This window comes from Arvicanthis niloticus, chromosome 2 (assembly GCF_011762505.2).
Source record: "Arvicanthis niloticus isolate mArvNil1 chromosome 2, mArvNil1.pat.X, whole genome shotgun sequence".
NCBI classification, from domain to species: domain Eukaryota; kingdom Metazoa; phylum Chordata; class Mammalia; order Rodentia; family Muridae; genus Arvicanthis; species Arvicanthis niloticus.
Window position 1 is genome coordinate 29,896,789 of NC_047659.1, and position 15,458 is coordinate 29,912,246.

Genomic DNA, 15,458 nt, shown 5'->3' on the forward strand with positions numbered 1-15,458 from the left:
GGAGCCCTCATGATGAAGGGGGACAACCAGTTCTCAGAAAGTGTCCTCTGACCTCCATGTGCATTCTATGGTATATGCACACTCACATACATATACATAAAAAGTGGGAGTCTGTCTCAAAGGAACTAAGAGGAGGATTAGACTGAAGCATTGCACACAAAAAGGAGAGGTTGAGTTCAGAGGTCAACTGAAAGGATAGAACCCCCAAACCAAGTGGACATGAGACGGAGCAGCCCAAAACAGACATTGATGGGCAGACTGCCAGGAAGTAAACGGTGCATTTACTGCGAGGAAATGCGTCTATGGAGTGTTTTACTTCTCTATGTTCTAGCTCATCAAACTTATTGTTTCTCGAGAATGTGCTGCATATAGTAATTTCTTGTGGCCCCGCCTTTTACCCAATGCTTTGAAAATAAAGGTATTCATTAAATGTGCTTCATGTCAACCTAGAGTTTGGCTCTGATTACACTTTTCTTTTGCCAAATTCAGTAATGCCCTAACTCCACAAACTAGAAGAACAGGACAAACTTCCAAGACTTATCAAAGAGTCATCACATGCCAAGCATTTACGTTTTTGGTGCCAAGGAACTTTTGGGAGTTATACTCAGGATTGTCCCCAAAAGTTTTCCATTTGTATCTAATTGTCTTCTATGTATCAGGTACTCTAAGGGGCTCAAATGAGCTTACAGATTTTTAGATTTTACATGCCATTCACAAAGACACAGATGGGTATGTTTAATGATAGTTGTGAAAGTGTTGTTAAGTAATCAAGTGTCCCAGGCCCAGAGACAGTATAAATCTGTCCCACAGTCACCTTGGTTCTGTATTTTATAAACACAATCCTTTGGATTTTCTATTATTTTCTAAAATTAACTTTAGTACTAGGATTGTTTATGAAATCAGGGTCCAGCTTTCTCAAACACTCTCTGGAAAGTGGTCTAGTGTGTTAAGTTTGCAAAAACAACCTTGAATTATTTTCTCAAGAACTGCTTGTTCTTTAGGTTCTGGAAGGTTTCGACTTTTATTTGTAATAGCTAAGAACAATGATGCCCTAAAGAATACTTTGTATTAATATAAATATTTATTCTGGCCATCTACATAGTAGCTACACACATATGTAACACTTGAAATACAGTAAGGGTAACTGATAAACTAAATTTTAAACTGCATTTGAATTTGAATAATTTCAGTTAAAACGTCAGATAGTCAAAAGCGACTAGTGATGATATTGGACACTACAGTCTAGGGTGTGGCAAATACCTCTCCTAGAACACCCCATCCTACCAACAATAAAACTTAATGTTGTGCAAGCATTTTGTACTGACAATACTGAGCACAGTGCAACATTTTGCTGAAAGTTCTCAGGAACTTGATGGGAGTGATAATGACTCTTACCCAGTGTGCTGGCTAGTTTTTTATCAACTTGACACAAGCTAGAGTTATCTGAAAGGAGGGAAGCTTAATTGAGAAAATGCCTCCATAAAATCCAGCTCTGAGGCATTGTCTTACTTAGTAATTTATGGGAAAGGGCCCAGCCCATGGAGGGTGATGCCATTTCTGGGTTAGTTGTCCTGGGTTCAATAAGAAAGCAGACTGAGAAAACCACGAGGAACAAGCCTGTAAGCAGTACCCTGCATGCCTCTGCATCAGCTCCTTCCTTCATCTTCCTTCTCTGTTTAAGTTCCTGTCCTGACTTCCTTCAGTGTTGAACAGCAATATGAAAGTGTAAGCCTTTTCTCCTCATCTTGCTTTTTGGTCATGGTGTTTCGTTGCACCCAGCTGTTTCATAGAGAACTTAGCTGAAACACCCAAGTTAATTCAGTTGCTTTTCACTGCTTTAGTCATTTACTGAGTGAAAAACTGTAGACTTTTATGTTTTTCAAAATCTACTTTTAATAAGGGTTCTTAAATGTTTTAACCTCCCTTGTAGCCCACTACCCACCAGAGATATTAAAAAGGAAAGGTTAATAGGGCAAAGGAGGATGTGAACCTGTTTAGAAATAGTTCCTTGGAGCAAATCCAATCTGTGTTGTCAGGATATCAGCAGTTAAGTTCACTGGAATCAGCAGCTGTAGCTTGATCCACTCACAAACACCATTCACAAGTCAGCAACAGAAGTTCAATCCAGAAGAAACCGAAAAGCTCTGCCAGTCAGCTAAGTCAAAGAAGCTGCAAGAAGCCACGGGAACACCACCAGAAGTTCTTTGGTCATTTCTCTCCATGAAGTCATGACAAATGATGACCAGCAAAGAATGGCAAGGCAAACCAATACCATACAATGTAAAGACCAGCATCAACAAAGCCCAATGATGACCAGCAAAAAATGGTAAAGTCTACCAAAGCCACTGAGTTGAGAACTATGCATTTACAGAAAGGAAGTGTCGTCCACTGTCTGTTGGGTTATAGTTATACCCTTTCCAAACATCATGTGTTCTCTCAAGTATCTGCTCTAGCAAAACATCACATGCCCTTTTTCCAAGCTGCTTCCAGAAAAACACCAAGTGTCTGCTTCAGCAAAATCATCCTCTCATAAGACAGTTTCCAGAAAACATCATGTGACACCACTGATTCGTCAAAGAAACCAGAAATACTCTGTAGTAGTACAAGGGACTACTAAAGATGGTTATGTTTGTATATAAATGTAAAAAAAAAAAAAAAAAAAAAAAAAAAGGGAAAAACCACATGATCATCTCATTAGATGCAGAAAAATCCTTTGATAAGATCCAACAGTCCTTCATAATAATAAAAGTCTTGAAGAGATGATCGGGGTTATAAAATGCATACCTAGGCACAACAAACTTAGTCTTGAAGTTTATTGTGAATAAGCCAGGCAAAAGGGTGTGGGTGAAATGGAAGGATGTTAGGTATGCTGGTTAGTTCTTGGGCAACTCAATACAAGTTTGAGTGATCTAGGAAGACAGAATCTTAAGTTATCCCCCATCAGATTAGCCTAATGATAAATGTCTCCTGAGGTGGGTGCCTGACAGGTGGTCCTGGGTTCTATAAGAAGTCAGGCTGAGAGAGCCATGGTAACAAGCTGATAAACAGCATTCCCCATGGCTTTGCTTCAGTTCTTCTAGCTTCTTTTTTTTGTTTGTTTGTTTTTGTTTGTTTGTTTTGTTTTGTATTTTTCTTTGCTTGGTTGATTATTGTTTTGAGGGGGCTTTGGGTGGGTTTTTTTGTTTTGTGTTGAGATAGAATTTCTTTGTGTAGCCCTGCCCTACACGAATAGGGTTTGACAAAGTCAACGGGGCAGATTCATCCAACAAATGCTCACTAAGTACCAACACTGTGCCAGAGAGTGCTAAGTCCTGGGGATGCAGCAATGAACAGAAGACCATTCAGTCTCACAGAACTCAATATTCCCATCGGAATAAAGGAACAGAATAGTTTTCTCAGTTTGTATGGTTTGCTGTAACAAAAAGAACACAGACCAAATGGTAAACAACACTTACTTCTCACAATTCTGGGGGCTCAAGAGTCTGAGATCAAGGCCTTGGCACACTGTGTCTTCACAGAGGCAGAAGAGAGTCAGCTTTCTGGGGTTCTTTCATAGGAGCTGTTACAGGGCAAGTCTGGAATGACCCCAATAGCTTTATCTTTTCAGCACTAAGGTTGTGAATGTTGAAGGCTATGGAGCCTATCATAGGCAGGACTTGGCTGAAGTAAGTCAACAGGAGCCAGTGTTTGAAAGTTATACCTGCCCTGGTTCTGTCTCTCACTCTCTGCTGTCAATCAACCATTATGAGGATAAGCTACTGCCACCAGCTCCCTCCATGAATGTCTGCCTTCCCTACTCCTCTGTGCCTTTTCTGTGATGAAGAGCTAAACTATCTCTAAGAGCATAAATCAAAATAAAGCTTCCTCCTTTCAATTGACCTTGTGAAGTATTCCGTCACAGTGACAAAGAAAATAACTAATTAATTAATCTTATGTATGAGGCTACATCCTCATAATAAATTTCTTCCCCCAAAAGGTCCCCAAAGCCGTCACAAGGAGGTTAAGGTTTTAACATGTGAATTTGAGGTGAGGGGACACAAACATTGAGTTTGCTACAACAGGAAACTGTGGTCTGGATGTAATACATGAGAGGAGAATTAAAAAAAAATTTTTTTTAAAGAAAACAAAAAAGAAAGTAACACCAGTGGCATGCCTACAGACAAGAGAAACAATTCCCAGGGATTACAGAGAGGAAACTTGTTCATGCAAAAGCTACTGACAACTGATATCTCTTCTCTCCTCTCCTCTCCTCTCCTCTCCTCTCCTCTCCTCTCCTCTCCTCTCCTCTCCTCTCCTCTCCTCTCCTCTCCTCTTCTCTGTATTTTTCTCATATATTACATCCTGACAGCAATCTTTCCTTCCTCTCCTCCTACCATCTTCTCCTCTATCCCCGTCCTCACACACCTCTCCTCTCCCGCAGATTCACTCCCCTCTGCTACACCTCCCACCTCCTCCACCCCTCAGAGAAGATCAGGCTTCCCAGGGACATCAACCAAACCAAACAAAACAAAACAAGCCACAATAAGACCAGGCAGATACCATCACATCAATAAGACCAGGCAGATACCATCACATCAATAAGACCAGGCAGATACCATCACATCAATAAGACCAGGCAGATACCATCACATCATTTATGTAAATACATGATATAAGTACAGTCAGTACTCGTGTATGAGTCTGCTAAAAATTACATTTAATTTTTTTAAATTTCATTTATTTATTTATTTATTTATTTATTCACCTTACATCCCACTCACTGCCCCCCTCCTGGTCACCCCCTCCCACAGTCCTCCCCCAATTCCTCCTCCCCTTCTCCTTTGAGCAGGTGGGGGCCCGGATAGGTATTCCCCCACCTTGGCACTTCAAGTCTCTTTGAGGCTAGGCGCTTCCTCTCCCACTGAGGCCAAACTAGGCATCCCAGCTAGAAGAATATATCCCACATACAGGCAACAGCTTTTGGAATAGCCCCTGCTCCAGTTGTTCAGGACCCACATGAAGCCCACAGTGCACATCTGCTACATAAGTGTAGGGAGGCCTAGGTCCAACCCGTGTATATTCTTTGGTTGGTGGTTCAGTCTCTGAGAGCCCCACAAATGCAGGTTAGTTGACTCTGTTGGTCTTCCTGTGGCGTTCCTATCCTCCTCAGGACCAAAATCCTTCCTCCTATTCTTCCATAAGAGTTCCCAAGCTCTACCCACTGTTTGACTGTGGGTGTCTACATCTGTTTCAGTCAGCTGCTGGGTGGAGCCTCTCAGAGGAAAGTACATTCTAGGCTCCTGTCTGCAAGCATAACAAAGTATCATTAATAGTGTCAAGGATTGGTGCTTGCCCTTGGGATAGGTCTCAAGTTGGGCTGATTATTGATTGGCCATTCCCTCAGCCTCTGCTCCATCCCGTGTCCCTGCATTTCTTATAGACAGGATACATTTTGGATTGAAAGTTTTGTGGGTGGGTTGGTGTCTCTACACTGGGGTTCCTGCCTGGCTATAGGAAGTGGGTTTTTTGTTTTTTTTTTTTGTTTGTTTTTTTTTTTTAAAGAAAGCTGTACAGTGCATACTATATCAAGCATGCGAGCTGGGCTCTTATTCCTTTAAAATCAGGGACAAGAGAGGTATGCCTCTCTTTATCATAGGAACCTGTGTGCACATGTATGCATGTGAGAGTCACTTGTGTGCCAATCAGAGGACAACATTGGGTGTCATTCCTTGATTTTCATCTTGTCTGAAGCAGGGTCTGTTTGATGCTGCTCTGTAGTTGCCAGGCTGAGAGACCCAAGAGCTTCCAGAGACCTCTTCTGGCTCCATGTCTCATCCCACCTCAGAAATGCTGTGTTACAGACACAGGTCTTTGCATGTCAAGTTTTTAAAACGGGTTTTGGGGACACACACTCATGTCATCAGGTTTGCACAGCAAGTGTGCCTGTTGAGCCATTTCCCCAGCCCTGGCTCACCATTCTGAAAGTTTCAGTAACTAACCAGTTGACCCCATTGTTTGGGGTCTATGGCAAGACTCATAGCACGTCAAGAACAAATGGCAATACAGAGCTCCATAATCCACAAGCCAAGGATCAAAGTGAGCAAGGGAGAGGGGGATGGAGGGAGGGAAAGAGGGAGGGAAGGAGAGTCAAGATCCCACAATCCTCTTCTTCTAGGAGCACTATTTGGCCAGAACTAATTTCCACTAGTGAAGTATGAGCCAGAAAAACTGGTTTTTAAACAAGTTTATGACAGCACCATGAAATACGGTCTGGATGAACTAATGCTGGTTGCCCAATGCTGACAATGCAGATTGGAACTGCGTTATCCATTCTGATTCTGTTTTCTTTTCTACTTTTCACCACTGACAACAAACAGAAAGTTTAATTCTCTGGAAGAAAATTCTGGTTCTGTTATCTACTTTGACATTATCGGTATAGAGCAAGACTTCCCCTTCCTGTGGCTTTGGGCCGGGGTTCCTTCAGCTCCAAGATCATACTTGGCTGTGTCTTAACCCTCCTCGTTAATTAGCTCTGCGATTTTATGATTACGCTGCAAGCGAAAGCAAGGCACCAGTGGGCTTGTTCCCTGCTTGCCTCTGACAAGGCTTCGAGCTCTTACTTAATTTATCGGTGAGACCTAGACTATGTTCATGATTTTTCATGCTCTGGGTCTAGTGATGGTCACAGACGCATTAAAAATTTTACACTGAGCATTTGTACATTGTTTTTGTATTTCCTAAGAGGTTGTATGATTTGGCCAACAGAGCACATTACATGAATGGCAGAATCGAATTATGGACCGACATTTCTTCACCTCACTGCGATCCTAACTTTAAGAACATTGCAAAGGGGGCCAGGGAAAAGCAATGCTGCCTGGTGACAGAATTGTTCTAGGGAAATAGAAAATCTTGCTCACTCTCCTGCCTCCTCTTCTGCTGTCTTCTTCACCTATACTCTCTACTTAGCTCCAATTGGAATAGGCTAACCACTCCCTACCGCTAGACTTTCATACAAACGCCTCTCTTGATCACGAGTCTTCTGTAGGCCCCCAGCCTCCTTCCCACATCTTTTGGTTTCCCTGTGTGTCTCTACATCCTAGATGAGATGAGACCCATGTCTGATTTAGCTTGTCGTCCCCCCTCCCCTCTGGAGAGAAGAACCTGACACAAAGGTTTTTGTGTGAGTCGGTAGCAGAAATGAGAGCAAGAGATTGTAAGAAGGGGAAAAGAAAGATGAGCCAATTGAGCTGACACAAGGATGCCCTGCTGAGCTGACCTGTCCTGGTGGCTATTTGTTTTAATCACCCTGGACAGTCTGGTAATCTTATGGGTGCATCTGGGCACTCTTTGGGCATTTATTCGTTCACTCCTGTAAGGCATTTGGTTGTAAGAGGTTTGGCTTCAGTTCAATGATACATAAGGAATAAAGTTTTGCAAATACATTCTGTGTATTTATATAGTGCAATCCTGAAACCAAATGTGTCTGCTTTCTCCTTGTGCTCCCTCACCTTTGAACCCCTTAAGTACAATTAAAGGTCTATGAAAGAGTGGGAAGAAGCAGGACCTGTAAACTCCACAGTCCAGACAATGACCTGGTACTAGTCACTCTTCCCACATTACCCACCACAGCTTCCATCTGAGACTTTATTGCAGTTATCAGAGAGGAGACTCTTAGTAACTGTGATGTTACTGCATGGCATGGTCTGCCACCAATACTTTTCCTATGCCGTCTACATAGTAGCATCTATTACTAGCTCCAAATTCTCATTCAGAGGCGCTGATGTTTTGAGCCATATCTGATTATGATAGTCTTAAAATGAAGGAACCCCTAAACAGAGTCTGAAATAAAGACTTACATGAAGGCAGGCATGTGAATAAATGCCTATTATCCTAGTGCTGTCGATATGGAGACAGAGGGTAAAGACTTCAGTGACTAAAAAGCAAGGGATCTGGTGAATGTCTAACAACCCATTCTCTGGGAAAAATTATGTGGGAGTATACGTTGTACAAATGTTTGTCTTACATTTTACTGGCAAAAATTATGTGTGGTATATAATTTATAAATTATAACAAAATACAGATTTCTTTATAGTAAATTCCATATAGATGTCTTAATTTATAGAATACTTTACTGGCTATAATATGTTTCATTATGATATTTTCATACATGTATGCTATTGTAGTTTGCTCACATTCATATATATACCACCACATGTACAGGTTCATGCATACACGTGCACATGCACACACATTTTAAAAAAAGAGTTGTTTACTTTATTTATCTGAGTACACTGTAGCTGTCTTCAGACACACCGGAAGAGGGCATTGGATCCCATTACAGATGGCTGTGAGCCACCATGTGTTTGCTGGGAATTGAACTCAGGACCTCTGGAAGAGCAGTCAGTGCTCTTAACCGCTGAGCCATCTCTCCAGCCCACACACATTGTTCTTACTGATAAATCTTTCCTCAGGTTCTTTCTTCTCCCAATAGTCCACTGCTTCTGCTTTCATATCTTACTCTCTCTGTCTCTGTCTCTGTCTCTGTCTCTCTGTCTCTCTCTCTCACACACACACACACAGAGTTGTTAAACAGTAATTCTTTATGTTTTCACTGATTTTTGCTGATGTCTTACTCTTCCTTTCTCTCTCTTTCCTTCCCTCTCTTTCTTTCTTTTTCTCCCTTTCTCTCTCTCTCTTTATTTCATTCTTTTTAAAGATAGGCCTCACTGTATAGTCCTGGCTGGTTTGGAAACGCAATGGTCTAGACCATGCTAGCCTTAAGTTCATAGAGATCTGTCTGCCTCTGTCTCCTAAGATTGAAGGTGAATACCACTATGTCCAAACTTAAAGTATAAAAAGTAATAGCCAACCTCTATTCATGGTTCACAAACAAGTAACTGCAGTACGAATAAATGTTCCTTCACTTAAAATTGCAACAAGTAACTGCAGTACGAATAAATGTTCCTTCACTTAAAATTGTCTTGCAAATATGAAAGCAAGACAGGATGAGGGCTTGTGAGGTGGCTCAGTGGCTAAAAGCTCTTGCTGGATGAGCCTCAGGAGCTGAGTTAAATCCCTGAGTTCAACGCCCAGAACCCACATAAAAAAGCAGTGGCATGCATATGCAATCCCAACAGTACTCTGGCAAAATGGGTGAGGAGGATGTGAAAATCATCCAGTAGCTCACAGCCCAGTAAGCAGGGCATGTAGTCCACAGTGGCAGAAACACAAAGACCCTGCCTTGAAGAGGTGGAAGTTATGAGCCGATTCCTGAAAGCTGTTTCTTTTCCTCCACATGCACAGTATATGTCTGCCCACACTCACACCCTCCATAAGGATGATGGTCATAACAACAACAATAAAAATAAATTCAGCTGTGGAAAAAAATCAGGATGATGTGTGTTGATTTCACTCATTAGAAATGTAGGGGTTTTTCTTTTGAATTGAATGATAGTTAGAACACAACTTTTATGATATTCACAACAAACACAAAACATCTCTAACTCAAATATATACATTTAAAAAATTCTCCATCATTTTTTTTCTTTCTAAAAAGTATTTATTGGTCCTCAGCAGGGCCCACCACATAGCAGCTGACCAACTCAGCAGCCATTTGGGCCCGGATCCATTGCTTCTAGTTGGTCAACCCCTCACTGCAGCTATCTATGAGCTGCTGGACTGCAGGGTGGAGCCAGTGCTGCAGATCTGGGAGCATATCATTGCCTCCAAAAATGAAGACTTGAAGCATGGCTGTGGTTGAAGATGGCTCAGCGCTGGTCTGGTGTTTATGGTACTTCAGAGACCAGAGGCCTTGTGCCGGACCAACTGGCAGTGAGTATTTGTAGGTAGCACTGTGTGGGCAAAAATATACACTGAGTGACATGTGGCAGTTTCCAGTGCCACCGCACTGGACACACTGCAGTTTCCAGTGCCACTGCAACCAAAACACTGACGTTTCCCAGCCCCACTGCAATGAATGCACTGCAGTTTCCAATGTCACTGCAATGAATGCACTGAAGTTTCCAGTGCTACTGCAACAAATGCACTGCAGTTTCCAGTGCCACCACACTGGGTGCACTGCAGTCTCCAGTGCCACTGCAATGAAAACACTGAAGTTCCCAGCGCCACTGCAATGAATGCACTGTAGTTTCCAGTGCCACTGCACTGAATACATTTTCAATGAAGGGGTGAGAAGGATGGAGGAACAGAGTAGGGGGAGGAGAGAGGCTTCACCATGTTGATGTCTGAGGCCTGAGTTACCACCAGAGTTCATGATGATGTCTGTGGTCTGTGCTGCAGCCTGGGCCACGACTGGGTCCCTGGTCCTGCTGCAGTGTAGTGTCTGTGGTCTCTGTTGCCACTGAAGGCCACGTGGATGTCCATGATCTATGCTGCCACTGGGGGCCATGTTTAGAGGGCCATGCTATGGGGGTGGGGTAGGGTGGTAGTTCTTGATGGCCAATGCAGCCAGTATTACTTTGAAAGCCATGTCTGTGGTCTGTGCTGCCACCTAAAACCATATTGATGCTCCTGGTCTGTGGTGTTGTGCTGTCACCAGATACCATGTGAAAGTCCATGGTCCATGTTCCTTCTGACTGTAAAAGACAAGGAAGCTTCCTCTGTAGTGGTGTTGATGACTGCAAACTCACAGTTGACAATGAGAGACATAGGAGGCTTCGTTGCAACCCCTGCCCCAAAGTAACAACCTAGACAGGAAGCTATTAAAGAAAACTCTTAAGAATTATGATAAAGATGCTAAGTGTAGCTCTCCGCAATAAATGGATACTGTCAAGAATGGGCTGGGGAAGGACTTACTTTTCTTTAAGGGGCGGGCCACTGGGAGTTTAACCATGGTCCAGTGAGTATATGGGCAACACAGATTGAACTTTTGGGGGAGGAGCACAAAGGTAGGGGCAGACCTGGGAGGACTGGGGAGTAATGGTGATGGGTGCACTATGTGACATTCCCAAGTAATCAATAACAATATTATGTTTAAAAATATTTATTGTCTGGCCTGGTGGCTCACAGCATTAATCCCTGCACTCAGGAGGCAGAGGCAGGCAGATGTCTCAGCTAGAGGCCAGCCTAGAATAAAAAGCAAGTTCCAGGACAGCCAGGGATGTTACACAGAGAAATCCTGTCTCAAAAAAAAAAAAAAAAACAAGAACAAAAACATAAACAAGCCAGAATGTATCACAGAGATTTTACAATTCCAGGGGACTTTCTTTGAAGCCTTATGTTATGGGTCACAAACTCTTCTTCTAGAATTGAGAAAGAACAGAGCACTATACAGTGGACCCCATGTGCCATTTAGTTCCAACACCTCACCACCATGTTAGAGAATCTCTGAGCATTCACCTGGACGTGTACCAACCTGTGGTACAAACCTGGCAGAGATACAGTCAGACTGTACCAGATGAAAATGCTAAAATCCTACACTGGATCAGTTACCACACCAGCCACTGGTTTTGCTGGGCAAGCACACACAGAAAGACCCTGCCTCGCAGCACCTAGGCTTTCCTCTATGCCATTTGTCATGGTGCTAATTTTCAACTTATGTGTCCAGTCTCCCACTGACTGTAAGTTGTGATGACAGAACTCTGTTCTCTGTGTTTGTACTCTATACATAATAAGTGATGACCGTTAATACATTTGTCAGCCAAATAAATATATGAATAAGAAATTACAGGCATTCTTCAATCATCACCTAACCCCTTAAGTTCTTATACCTGTTCTCTGGTCCCATAAGCAAAAGCAAAAGGAAAGCACTTATGTACAGCAAGTGATGGCAAGACCCAGCAACATTGTTTCTCTCTGCTCTGACCATTTTCTGGAGCTCCTGCTATGGGCAACCTTCCATTCATAGAAAAGCGGAGGCTCTTTCTCGCTCTATTTGGCCTCTTGGTCTCTGTAGCGTGTTCAGAGTATCTTGCAAGCTCTGTCCAGCAGTGACCCCATTGACTTGCCACCATTGTCCTAGCAGCACAGAAACACTTCCAGAGGGACTGACTGCCCTTCTCTTCTTCCCAGTTTCTCCTTTCTTCTGCAAATCTGTGCTTGTGAAAATGTGCAGTGATTTATTTCCTCACTAGAGTGAATTATGACTCCCTGAAAAGAAGAATGACAATCATGTTGGTTGATTTGGGATTTAACTGTCGAGTGTTCTCATCTTCGTCATGAATGCTACACAGAGTAGACGCACAGTAGAAACCAGCAAATATAATGAAAAAGTTCGATAAGGGGCAGTGTATTCCAAGTGTCTATTTCTACACCACATTTACATTTTTATTCATTTATATTTGCCAGTATTATGATTTATTTCAGTTTTACTTAACTAAATAGGTCATTTATGTTTTAGCTAGTTTTATTTCAATGGTAAAATGCATATACTTAACACAAATACAACCTTTGAATACCTGTTATAATTTGAAACTAACCACAAGATACCCATATAGCCTACAAATTAATAACTTGATAAAGCCCTAATAAGTACCTTAAGGGTGGTACTGCTTCCGCTTTGCTCTGCTTATTTTTTTATTTATTTTTAAAGTCAATTAACAGGGCCTGTGGATGTAGCTTAGAGACAGATTCCTTGCCTAGTATCAGATCATACATTCCATTCCCTGTACCACTAACACACACACACACACACACACACACACACACACACACCAGTGGGTAAAGCTTTAAAAAGATCAGTTTTACTGGTGGTGGTGGCACATGCCTTTAATCCCAGCACTTGGCAGGCAGAGGCAGGTGGATCTTCTGTGAGTTCAAGGCCAGCCTGGTCTACAGAGCTAGTTCTAGGCCATTCAAGTCTATCTAAATACACACACACACACACACACACAGACTGTCTTACAAAACAAAACAGAAGCAAAAAGATCAGTACCTGGAGTTGGGAGATGGCTTGGTTGGTAAAGTGTTCCGCGCACCTCTCGAGTCCCCTTCGCCCGCGAAAAAGGACACGAGAGACAGTATTCGGGTAGTTACTGCAAAACGAGGCTTTACTCTGTATCAGCAAACGTGGAAGACACGGAAGGACGTGGAAGGAAGCGGAAGGCCTGAAAACAGGAAGGGGCCTAGCTTAAATACACCCTAGAGTGACGTATTCACTTCTGATTGGCTGTTCGCTCACCACCCAATATTATGCCTCGGGATTGGCCAGTGACTTTGGCGAGTTTTCTGCCTTTGCAGCTGCGCAGTTACTTGTTTACTGCTGGGAAGACACGAGGCCAGCGCCATCTTGGAATGGCACATACTGACTGCGGCTCTCAACAGTAAAGTGTTTGCCATGCAAGTGTGAAGACACGAGTTCAGATCTCCTGTATTCCTGCTAATAAAAAGATGACAGAGCTGTGTGCATTTGTAATCCCAACATTGGAAAGGCAGGGAGATACCTGGATCTTGCTGGCCAGTCAGCCTAGTTGAATCAATGAGCTTTGGGTTCAATGAAAAAGCCCTGTCTCAAGATGCAAGGTAGAGAGTGACCAAGGAGGACACCTGACCACCACATGCACACACCCATGCCCATGTATGTACTCACACAAACATGTACACAGACTGCACACACAAAGATCAGCTTTGAAGGGGCTTCTCAGGGTTGTATCTATAGACGCTTCCAGTTCTCAGTCTTGGGGAAATACTAACCTTTACAGTTGCTGTTCGTTGGAAGAGATATGTAACACTTTTACACGTAGATGCTCACTTGCAAAAGATAATTCTAATTTTAACTTGTAAGTTTTGTTCACTTTAATGTCCCTGAACTCTTACAGTCATGTGACAGACAGCATATTTTGCTCTGGAACAGACGTATGTTTGACCTGATGATATCCTAGTCATCCAATCACACTCGAATAAGATTTCACTGATGAAATCACTTCCTGATGCAGTTCTCAGAATCTGTCCTCATTAAAATATTTTTATTTTCCTTTATGTATATGGTGTTTAGCCTGCGTATGTATTTGTACATGAGGCGCATGCCTGGCACTTGGCACAGTGGGGTCAGAAAAGTGAGTTAAATAGCCTGGAACTGGATTTACAGACAGTAGGTGTTGGGAACCCAACTCTGGTCATCTGGGAGAGCTGTCATTGCTCTTAATCAATGAGCCATCTCTCGTGCATTTCCTCATCTTGTATTTTCATCGTTAAGCAGCTCAGGGCTGTGTTGGATTATCTCAGAGTTAGGGAGGTCCTGTGGCACACAGCAGAGAGTCCTGGTAGACAAGGAGGAGTTCTAGCTTTCCTTTATGCTGGATAAACTTGGGTGGATAATACACCTCGCTTGAAGTTGACCTATGTTTTAGATGTGATTTGTGCCCTTCGAAACTCATTTGAGTATGGTTGGTCCCTAATGTTAAAAAATAGAATGTGCAGTATTTTTGGATCTTGAATATTCTTTTTTACATTCGGGGTGTGTGTGTGTGTGTGTGTGTGTGTGTGTCTGACTATGAATATGTGAAGATCAGAGGACAAGTTGTGAATTAAGTTTCCTCTCCCACAGTGTGGGTTCCAGGGATTGAACTTAGGTCACCAGGTTTGGCAGCAAGTGCCTGTACCTGCTGAGCCATCCCAAAGGCCCCAGAAAGGGCATTCCTAAGGGTTAGTTTTAATTGTCCTTGGACTGAGTGAATTCTTAATCCTGGAGGCCTGGATTTGTTTTTCTGCAAGAGCAAGACTGGGATATTGTTTAAAAAAAAAAAAAAAAAAAGGCAACTCCTTGAGTTTCCAGCTTCTTCACAAGTGCCTGCTTGTACTTCTGCTCTCCAGCAGTTTTCAGATGCAGCATGAAGCTTTTACCAGAAGCCAAGAATACAGCTGCATCATGTCCTTGAACTTCCAGCCTCTGTAACTGTGATTCAAATAAACTTCCATTATTTTTTCATAAGCCATTCAATCTCAGAAATTCTCATACAGCAGCAGAGAATGAACCAAGAGACATTGTTTAACCTACAAATGAGGTGGTATGATAAGTGGGGAAAAAGAAAAACCCTATACGGTATCAAATAATGGGTGTATGGACTGATGCTGCAGATGTTCCGTCTGGTCTAGGGCAAGATTTTACAATAGTTCCATACAACCTGAGGGAAGTACTTTGCTGTGACACCATCTAGCACTAGCATTTTATCAGAGAAATGGTCAAGAATGCTGAAACAAATTATTTCCAAACTATGCAGGCATCCTTTGATGGACCTATCTGAGGTAATAGAGGTCTGGGAACTCGTTCTGTTTGAACAGGGTCTTACTGTATAACTTCATGTGGCATGGAACTCATTATTTAGAGCAGGGTGGCCTTCGACAAGTGACAATCCTTCTGCCTCAGGCTCCTCAAGGCTGGCATCACAGATATCGTCCATTATGCCTGGCCCTAAAGTAATTTCTCTTACTGAGAATTGAACCCAGGTCTTGGACACACAGGGCAAATACTCTACCACCAAATTATATCCCCATCCCTTTCCCAAACTTATTTTTAATTGCAA